This window comes from Sorex araneus, chromosome 2 (genome assembly GCF_027595985.1).
Source record: "Sorex araneus isolate mSorAra2 chromosome 2, mSorAra2.pri, whole genome shotgun sequence".
In the NCBI taxonomy this organism is placed as follows: Eukaryota; Metazoa; Chordata; class Mammalia; order Eulipotyphla; family Soricidae; genus Sorex; species Sorex araneus.
Window position 1 is genome coordinate 69,679,323 of NC_073303.1, and position 9,651 is coordinate 69,688,973.

The 9,651-nt window shown below is 40.3% G+C and overlaps 1 non-coding gene across 1 annotated transcript; it reads right to left on the reverse strand.

The window, feature by feature from the left end:
• Nucleotides 1-7,866: 7,866 nt before the first annotated feature.
• Nucleotides 7,867-8,076, reverse strand: LOC129402728 (small nucleolar RNA U3). The gene has a single exon (XR_008628786.1). It is a non-coding gene; the product is annotated as a small nucleolar RNA U3 (small nucleolar RNA).
• Between the last annotated feature and the right edge of the window lie 1,575 nt (nt 8,077-9,651).

Genomic DNA, 9,651 nt, shown 5'->3' on the forward strand with positions numbered 1-9,651 from the left:
TTGTGGGACTTGTTACTGTTTTGGGCATATCAAATATGCCACAGGGAGCTTGCCAGGCTCTGCTGTGTGGGCGGGATGGTCTCAGTAGTTTGCCCGGCTCTTTGAGAGGGATGGAGGAATCGAACAATGGTTGATCACTTGCAAGGCAAATGCCCTACCCATTGGGCTATCGCTCTAGCCTGACAATAAAACTAACATTCACAATTTGGCATGAGGAAGGAAAGCGCCTTATCAAGGGAATAGCGCCTTATCAAGGGAATAGCCTCTTTATGCAGATGCGGGGATGTCACCAGACCCCAGGCCCAGTTGCTTGCTGCTCAAAGACTTATACTAGAAAGACAAGAGTTGATGCTGAGAAGCAGGTTTATTGAGGTGCTAGCAACCTGAGATGATGCTGGCCTTATCCCCTCAGACCATCTCACCTCAACCTGAAACTCAGGGTGTCTAAATTACTAGTGGAGGAATTTGGCAAAAGCAAAATGGATAGTGTGCTGGTGATGGGGTAGAAGAACCCGGTCATGTGTTGTTCTGTTGACATAGTGGTTTTGATATGGTGGAAGTGGAGGGTAGGAAAGGGGAGGGGCACCAGGTAATCCAGTCGGTCATTTAAATCTCCCTTTTCTTTTCTTCCTTTTTGCTACACGCAGTGGTGCTCAGGGATTACTTCTGATTCTTCTTTGGGGATCACTCCTGCTCAGCTTGAGGGATCGTAGGAGGTGCAGGAAATTGAACTCAGATCTGCTGAGAGCAAGGCAAGCATCCTACCCACCGTACTATAGCTCCAGCTCTCTCACATAAGTATAGTCAGTCATGGCCTCTCAGGTCAATGGAATAAAGTTGAAAATTCAGCGGCAGATTATCAGGTATGTGGGCAACTAATATTTAATAAAGGAGTGAAAACAATAAAGTGGAGTGAGGAAATCCTCTTCAACAATTGGTGTCGGCAAAATTGGTCAGCTACATGCAAAAAATTAACCCCTGACCCATTCCTAACACTATGCTCAAAAGTCAAATCAAAATGGATTAAAGATCTCAATATCACATCTACACTGAGGGTATATAGTCAGGCACTCTATGACATTGAAGCTAGAGACAACTTTAAGGAGTCATTATCATTGGCAAAGCAAAGAGAAACAAAGATCAATGAATGTGACTACATAAAGTTAAGAAGCTTCTGCACCTCAAAGGAAATGGTGGTCAAAATAAAAAACACTCCACAGACTCAGAAAAAGTATTTGTCCAGCACTCATATGATAAAGCATTAATATTCAAAATATATAAAGCGCTGATAGAACCACATGAAAAAGAAAGAAGAAAGAAAAACACCCAACTCCATCAAAAAATGGGAGAAAGAGATGAACAGAAAGTTCCTCAAAGAAGACATATAAATGGCCAAAAGGCAAAGACAAAGAATGCTCTGCATAACTATTCATTAGGGAAATGCAAGTCAAAACAACCATGAGATATTGCTGTCTGACCCACACTTCCAGAAACACAATATTGACATTTCTTCAAAAACTAAGACTTGGTCTTCCATTTGAACAAGCAATTTCACTTCTTGGAATATTCCCCAAGCATCCCAAAGCATAGTGGGGAACTATTTGCACCCCTGTATTCATAGCAGTAATATTGCACACAACGGAAGAAATGATAAAAATCAACACACCATGATAAGAAAAGTTAAAATCTTGCAATTTGCTGCTATGTGGATGGATCTGGAGATGATCGTACAGGGTGAAGCTTGTCATAGGCAAACACAAAATTTTTCTCATGTGTGGGATATAAAGAAACATAGTAGGGTGATAACAAATGCAGAACTTGAGAAATGATTTTCAGAAGGAAGCATGACACAGGCGGCCAAGGGTCGTGAGGCAGGAAAATAAGACAGGGAAAAGAACACAACAGTGGTGGTGGGGATTGGAGAGAGAGAGAGAGAGAGTGAGAGAGAGAGAGAGAGTGAGAGTGAGAGAATGAGAGAAAGGAAGAAAGAAAGAAAGGAAGGAAGGAAGGAAGGAAGGAAGGAAGGAAGGAAGGAAGGAAGGAAGGAAGGAAGGAAGGAAGGAAGGAAGGAAGGAAGGAAGGAAGGAAGAAAAAGCCCCCTACCAACTGGAAGGTGGAAGGGGGTTGTAGCAAAGTGTAGTAAAGCATTATGCGTGAGACCCATCAGCAACAGCACTGCCAGCCAGGCACTGCCAGAAGTTACCCCACAGCGCCTCTTGCAGGGGGAGACTGGGGAGTGGGAGGGAAATGGGAGGCGTTGGAGGAGGGAAGTGATCACTAAATAGAAGTTTTTTTTTTTTTTTGCTTTTTGGGTCACACCTGGCGATGCACAGGGGTTACTCCTGGCTCTGCACTCAGGAATTACTCCTGGCGGTGCTCAGGGGACCATATGGGGATGCTGGGATTTGAACCCGGGTCGGCCGCGTGCAAGGCAAACGCCCTACCCGCTATGCTATCACTCCAGCCCCGACTAAATAGAAGTTTTTAAGAATAATGTAGCTAGTCAACCAGAATGGGGACTAGCTAAAGAGTGAAGATAGTAACACTCAAGAGGGGAGCACAGCTCAGGTAACTTTCCTCTTGCACCTATGCTCACATCCACACGGACCCCCCATCAGTGCCCACGCAGATGGCCGGGAAAGCAGCACTTCTCACCCATTTCAATGTGTCCATAGAACAAAGGAAAGTCAAAGGGACAAGGAGCAGCAGGACAGTGGGACTCCAAAAAGCCAGGTCACGAGTCCCCAGCAGCAGCCTATGGAGCTGCTGACGTCCCATCAGCAAGACAGTAGAGCGCATTGGACAGGGGACAGAGTCATCAAAAGACCAGTGCGGACCAAGGACAAAACCAGTAAGAAGCAAGCGTGAGGCCCTGGCCATCGGCCATCAGGGGGCCCAAAACTTCCTTCTTAAAGTTGTTAAATGAATAATAACTCTCTCTCTCTCTCTCTCTTTCTCTCTTTCTTTTCTTTCTTTCTTTCTTTCTTTCTTTCTTTCTTTCTTTCTTTCTTTCTTTCTTTCTCTTCTTTCTTTCTTTCTTTCTTTCTTTCTTTCTTTCTTTCTTTCTTTCTTTCTTTCTTTCTTTCTTTCTTTCCTTCTTTCTTTCTTTCCTTCTTTCCTTCTTTCCTTCTTTCTTTCTTCTTTCTTTCTTTCTTTCTTTCTTTCTTTCTTTCTTTCTTTCTTTCTTTCTTTCTTTCTTTCTTTCTTTCCTTCTTTCCTTCTTTCCTTCTTTCTTTCTTTCTTTCTTTCTTTCTTTCTTTCTTTCTTTCTTTTCTTTCTTTCTTTCTTTCTTTCTTTCTTCTTTCTTTCTTTCTTTCTTTCTTTCTTTCTTTCCTTCTTTCTTTCTTTCTTTCTTTCTTTCTTTCTTTCTTTCTTTCTTTCTTTCTTTCTTTCTTTCTTTCTTTCTTTCTTTCTTTCTTTCTTTCTTTCTTTCTTTCTTTCTTTCTTTCTTTCTTTCTTTCCTGTTCCTAGTTTAACAATAACTGCAGTTTATAAAAAAACATTTCTTCATAGTAAGATAAAGGCAGAGACGAGGGGTGGAAGAAAGATGGCAAAAATTCTGTAGGAAAAAAGATGGAAGTTCTAGTGCCTGCTTATTTACAGGGAGAACTACAAACTTCACCCGGTGGAAATGAAGGAATTAATGTTATTTGACCACCTGTTGTCTATAGTTGTTACACATGACAGGAGGTTGCTATTTAGTCTCAAAAAGTTGAGACCAGAAAGCATGCTGAACATGCTGTAATATACAGGGTGCATGCCTTCCCCCTTGCCCCCGCCCCCCAGGTTCTAATACATAATCATCAGCTTCAAAACAATAGTGCTGAACTGACAAAGCTCTGATCTAGTAGCCAGTGAGTGAATATAAGTGACAAAGCAATGCTTATTATATCTGAGCTGCTGAATTACTTGGTATGACATGTGGTTCCCTGACACATCCGTTGGGTATGGATCCTCTTAAAAAACATCAACACCACAAATACTGGGTATGACTCCTACAGGGAGAGAGAGAGAGAGGAGAGAGAGAGGAGAGAGAGAGAGAGAGAGAGAGAGAGAGAGAGAGAGAGAGAGAGAGAGAGAGGATGAGAGAGAGAATTAGAGAATTAGATGGACCCCCCGGATTCAGAGTCTATAAAGAGGCTGATACATCATAGATTGATGCCTTAATGATAGACACAGAAGAGCAGAAGCTGACAGTGAGTGTGAAACAAACTTCCTAGCTAGGATACGTGAGTAGATCAGGTTGCCTTGAAGCCTGGATTTAGCACTGAAGAGATGAATGGAGAGTTGAATCCTGAGTTTGAGAGTTTCATAACTGATACGACTATAAAGACAATCATTCAGATAACAAATTTCTCCAACAACATAATGGATATGTGATGGAACTAATTTAGCAAAGTAAATTTACAGTTTTTGAATTTCAGAGTTTCATGCCTTTGAGATTCAATTATGCCGTATGTATCAATGCAAGAATAAAGGGTGGAACTAATAACATTTTAAAGAAAAAGGCATGTGATTTGGCTTGCAGGATGTCTCTACTTCAAGCTATCCTTTATTCTTCTGCCTGGAGAATATTTTTCAAGTGTTTCTTTGTACATGGCACCAAATCAACTTAAACTCCAAAGTTTATTTAATTTATGGAATAATTATAGATTTTCTCTAATCCTCCATAGTTGGGTTCTTTCATACTTTCCCTCAATTCTAACTGCTCGTCTGCCCTCTATCTCAGGTAGGATGAAAGTATGTCCCTTTTGGGGTTTCTTTAGTTTGGGGATTATACCCAGAAGTGCTCCTGAATTACTTCTGCCTCTGCACAGGGACTACTCCTATTTGGGCTCAGGGGACCTTATAGAATGCTGGCGATAGAACTCAGGTTGGCTGTATGTAAGTCAAGTGCCCTGTCCATTGTACTGTCTCTCCAGCCCCCAAAGTAGCCCCATTTTATGAAAATAAATTACTAGATGTCCACATATTCCTGAACATAACTCACTCCATTTTCTTATATCATAAACATTTCTAATCGAGAAAGTCTTTCTCCCTCCTTTCTGCATGTCCAGATATGAACACTTTATTCTGTACGGCATGGTTTATTAAGCTTCTTCAAAGCACTCCAATTGTAATTCTTATGAAATGCTACCAAAATGACAGCTATATATTCATTGGCATGTGGACAACTCAGAGATGCCTTTATCGATGATTTTATTTAAATTGCAAAGTCTCAGATTTTTCGACCTGTAACTGCTCATAGATTGAATGCCAAATTTTCATTGTCCGTGATTCTTCATGACCCCTAATTTGTTTCTTGAATGGCATGAAATTAAATCATGCTCAATTTAAAAGGTTCCTTGTACTTCAATGTGTTATCTTTGAAATACCTCTTATTCAGAAATGGATTTATTTTCCCTACAATGTTGCTCTCTGAATTGAAGTCAAGAAGTATGACTTGTGACAAAGATCATCATGATTTTTAGTGTTAAGAAACAACATTGGAAGTTATCTGGAAAAGTTTCTCTCATTTGCAGAGCACTTAACAGCACATCTGGTACAGTTAATATATTATTATGATATTTGAATGCATCTTATAATAAAAACTTAATTGGGATGAATTAATTTTAGGAGGAGTTCTCTGATGCAATGAATTGACCATAAGTCAGTTCAATGTGAAATAATGTTTTGTGTGGTGGAGAATAAAGTTCCTCCAAGGAGAGGGATGTCCTTGGCCTTGGGGTATTGGGAGATTATCTTCAGTTCCCTTCAGTGTCTTGGACAGTGAGATTTTGTTTACTCAATGGAAGGGATTGAAAACAAAGACAACTGGGTAGCTGGAAACTAAATAATATTCACAGGGGCAGAATATGATGGAAACTCTTATCACCAAAAAAATAAAACACTAAAACAACCAAAGAGTTGAATTTTCATACATCAATGCTGAGGAGCTACCTCTAAATAAGTCCATGAGGAGAAGAAACAGAAACACAATTCCTAGAACTTTCTAGGACTCTTCCCTATGCTTTCTTCCCTTGGCTTATTTTAACTTCTTTTCTATCCCTGTGGTGAGCTCTACCCTTAGGAGCAGAGCTTTCAGTGAGTTTTGTAAGAACTTCCAGTGAGTTACTCAATCTGTGGGTGATTTGGGGTCAGTCTTAGCAGTAGTTGGAGTAATCTTGTGCAAATTGTCTTCCCTCTCACTTGAAGTTGTCTAAATTTAGTGTAATCAATACCCCTGGGCTCCTGCATTGGATGGTCTAAGGAGGGGTTCCTGGGAAGCATAACCAACCCCACTCCTGTAAAAAAGGTTTCCAGTAACTTTTTCTTAAACTTTTGCTTCTGTGTTATTTATCAGAAATTAGTTATATAATGATCCTTAGTCATTTTGGAGCAAGAGGTGTTATGTGAAGATGCTGTAATTTCCACTTCAAATAAAAAAAGGGACTTCACGATCACGATCATGAAATCCCGTTGATCATTGAGTTCCTAGAGTGGTCTCAGTAACCTTTCCATTCGTCCTATTCCTGAGATTTTAGAAGCCTCTCTCTTCTCGGGCTTCACAATGATGCCACATTGGAGGCTCTTTTCAGGATCAGGGGAATGAGATTCAACTGGTTACTGGCTCTGGCATATGGATACACCACGGGAAGCTTGTGAGGCTGTCCCATGTGGGCAGGAAACTCTCAGTAGCTTGCTAGTTTCTCCCAGAGGGAGAAGTAGGTTATAAGATATCGCTTCTGGGAGCTTGCTTTTAAGTCTCTGGATGTTGGCCGTTGATGGGATTACACACACCTGGGTTCCTATGCCGGTACCTTCATGCGTGAGGCTCGTCTGAACGTGTGGAGAGGGGCCTCAAGCATGGCTGTAGCTATGTTCTGGTGGTCTTTGGCGGGGCGGGGAGAAAAGCTGAAGCCCATCCCCTATGAGGGGCCCCGGGGAAGACAGCCAGGCGTGCGGCCAAGAGACTCTCTGCCTTCCATGTTGGCATTAATCTCAGGCTTCCATCCTCTATAACTGACAAAAAACGGTTCTGATGTTTAGGACATTCATTTAATTAGATTTGTTTTGGCAGCCTGAGCAGATTAATAGTTTACTCATTTAATGTAACACAGAATCTCAGAGTACAGAGATAAGATCAATTTTACTTATTCAATACCAAAGCAGGAACAGGCATCAGAATTCTAATAAAAGCAAAACCAACTAAAGAATAGCAAAAAGACTTGGTTTGAAGTGTGTGAGAATTTGATAAATTTAAAGAAAACTTTATCTTTATTATTGATTTAATTTGCATGTGGGGGGCACACCTGGCGATGTTTTGGGCTTGTTCCTGGCTTGGCACTCAGGGATCACTCCTGTCTCTGCTCTGGTGACCATCTTGGGGTCCCCAGAATGCAATCTGGGTCAGACATTGTAAAGCAAAGGCCCTACGCACTGTTGGATCTCTCTGGACCCTATAGAAAAATTTTAAGCAAGTCATTCATTTGTTACAAGAGAGTAAATACCAATACGTTTTAGGGGCACAAAGTCGATAAGGCCATGTTTTACTGTAGCTTTTCAAACTTGTCATTAAAAAGAATTTTGTGGGAACTTCTGAAAAAATTAAACTCTAGACCCTCAAGTCCAAAGATTTTGATTTTGTCAACTCGTGTGGGGACTCTGCTTTGGTTTTTAGGAGTCCTCCAAGTGATTAACTGGGATTTGGAATTGTCTATAAAAAGGTATTATCTAACATATACTCTTTTCATAACAAATATAACAAAAAAATACATAGTGGCCAAGTGACTAAAAACTGAATCATCTCCCCTTGTAGTTAAGAGGAAACTTAGCCAAGAGATGCATTCACGGTCTCTGTCATCTCGTTCTCTTTTTCTAACCAGAACCACTCAGACTACATCCATCCTCTCTCCCTCTTCCAAAGGAAAAGAAGGATCATCAGTGGTGAAAGGCAGTTGCAGAAGCAACACCTGGAACTGTCTGCACGCTCAGGAGAGGATGCTCTGGCTCTTCCTTGTGGTTTCCAGTGCTGTACACAATAAGAGAAACTTCTCTTGTAACGAGCTGTAGAAATCATGCCTGAAACTATGTCTTTATCTCATTCTTAAAGTCTCTTTAGGAAACTTGACTCACAGCATGACTCATGCTTTACCTAGCTTCAAAAGGAAGCTTTTCAATCTTTTCATTTCCAGGGTAAAAATAAATAGCTTAGGACACACACACACACACACACACACACACACACACACACATGCACACACACACGTACATAACAATAGGTTTATGTACACTTTCAGGAATATTTTAAAACAATAAAAGCAGTTTTATTTTTAATATTTTCCATGTTATTTTTGTTCTATTTCAATACATACTATTTATCTTTAAGTAACAGGTTTATGAACTGTTACTCATGCTTTTCATGGCACATCATTTCAACACCACCCCACAACCAAGAGCCAGCCCTCCACCAGTGTCCCAAGGACCCCTCCCATTCTCATCCCCTTCTCCCTATGTAAATAGTTCATAAACAAAAATCTTCAGTTCTGATGACTTCGGTTATTCGTTGTTTCCTTACTGTGTTTCTTTTTTTATCTAGTATTTGGGATTTATCTCTCTCTCCTTTAAAATTTCTTTTCTCTTGTTTTCATTTTTTTTTTTTTTTTGCTTTTTGGGTCACACCCAGCGATTCTCAGGGGTTACTCCTGGCTTTGCACTCAGGAATTACTCCTGGCGGTGCTTGGAGGACCATATGGGATGCCGGGGATCAAACCCGGGTCGGCCGCGTGCAAGGCAAACGCCCTACCTGCTGTGCTATCACTCCGGCCCCTCACTTGTTTTCATTTCTTCTCTTCAAACCACTTTCAGCAACTCATTTTCTGTTTTATTGTTTGTTTTTTTTTTTCAAATTTTTTGAATTTGATCCAGTGCTATTTATAAACAACAGATGCTTCCGACAAATACTTTGGTGTCTTTGCTTCAAAAACGGTTCAGTCTTGGGGCCTGAGAAATAGTACAAGGTATGCGGTGCTTGTCTTACACATGGCATGATTGATCTGGGTTTAATCCCCGGACTACATATGGTCCCCTAAACCTTATCAGGAGTGATCCCTGAGCACAGAGCACAGAGCCATCAGGAGTGATCCCTGAACACAGAACCAAAAGTTAGTCCCAAGCATCACTGGATGTGGTCTCAAAACAAAAAAGCAGACAAAAATACCAAAGAGTTGTTCTGTCATAATATAAATGTCTGTATTTTTCTGATTATTTACCAATGTATGTATTTTAGTTTAATTCAAAATCAGCTAATAATGACTTTTAAACCATTTTAGTGACTTTTTTAGCCCTTTGAAAACCTTACTGGCACTGACATTATTTTTTGTTTTACTGAATCAGATGGAACTGCTGCATGTGAAAGTTAAAAAAAAATAAACAAATAATGCCAACTTCATTTGATTCAACCTAATATTAGTTGACTTGAATAAACTGAATAAACAAGATTAAGCGAATTTACTCAAGGCTACCTAAATTGAAAAGACAGAATTGATTTCAATGTACCCACTAAGTCTTTCCCCGAAAGTCACATTTCTCTTAAACAAAATTAAAAAAGAAAAGAAGAGTATTAGACAAAACATTCAGCCATTCCTTTAAAGTGAGGACAACTAGCTCTGA